Source organism: Sturnira hondurensis, unplaced genomic scaffold, assembly GCF_014824575.4.
Source record: "Sturnira hondurensis isolate 20B ecotype Veracruz unplaced genomic scaffold, ASM1482457v3 Scaffold0014384, whole genome shotgun sequence".
Classification (NCBI taxonomy): Eukaryota; Metazoa; Chordata; class Mammalia; order Chiroptera; family Phyllostomidae; genus Sturnira; species Sturnira hondurensis.
The window spans coordinates 9,083,589-9,084,877 of record NW_028087015.1 but is presented as its reverse complement, the minus strand read 5'-3'; positions in this window follow the sequence as shown (position 1 = coordinate 9,084,877).

The following is a 1,289-nucleotide window of genomic DNA, read 5'->3' as shown; positions in this document are numbered from 1 at the left end:
TATAGGGGAAGGGAGGGGGAGAGAGAGAGAAAGAAACATCAATGTATGGTTGCCTCTCATGTGCCCCCCACTGGGGACCCAGCCCACAACCCAAGCATGTGCCCTGACTGGGACTCAAACCTCTGACCCTTTCATTCACAGGCCAGCACTCAGTCTTCTGAGCCACACCAGCCAGAGCTGTAAGATAGATTTTTGACAAAATGACAAGAACTCTCAGCAAATGAGGAATGGAAGGAAACACCCTGAACCTTAGTGAGGTACCTGTGGAAAACCTAGCAAAAGCACCCTGACTTCCCACTTCCCCCCAAAGTTGTTCACAAGCCCAAGGTGTCCTCTCACCACTTCTGCTCAAGTCTGCAAAGAGTGTCTCAGTGAAATGAGAGAGAAGAAGGACAACAATAGGCACATGCGTGGAAAAAATAAGCCATCTTCATGCACAGGTAGCATGATTGTGAACAGAGAAAATTCTAAGACATCTACAGACAAGCTATGGGAACCAACGGGCGAATTCAGCAAGGCTGCAGCAGACACAGCACACACCTGGGATATGATTGTGCTTCTAGATGGCAACAAACTCCCGGAAGCTTAAATTTAAAACCACCATTTATAACATCAAATTATAAAATACTTAGGGACAGGATTGGAAAGGCAAGGGTAGGACCTATAAATTAGAAGTGAAAATTATAAAACATAGCTGAGAAAAATCAAAGAAAACCCAAGTAAGTCAGACATACACCATGCCCAAGCACAAGTAACCCAACAATGCTAAGCTGCTGATTGTGCCAACTGACCCATAGAATCAACACACTTGCATTAAAAATCCCAGCAGATGGTTTTGGGGATGTTAACAAACTGATTCTAAAATTTATGTGGAAAATGAAAGGATCTGGAAGAGTCAAAACAACTTTGGCAAAGAGGATCAAAGTTGGAGGATTTGCATCGTCTAATTTCAGACTTAACCCAAACCTTCAGCGATGGAGGTGATTCGGTATCGTCATAGGTGTCAGTGTGCAGGTGGATGGAATGTGGCCTGAAGCCCAGAAACAGACACGGTCCCTTGATTTTTGACCATGTTGACAAGGTAATTCTATGGTGCAAGATATTTTCTTCAACAAATGCAGTTGGCTATCCAGCGAGAAAAGAAAATGTTCATCTCTGCCCCTACCACCAACTCATGCCATACCCAAACATTAGCTCAAAATGGAATACGGGCCTTAATTTTAAAGCTAAAACTATCAAACTTCTGAAATAAGAAAATCTTTTTTAAAGTTTTCTCAACACATTTTATT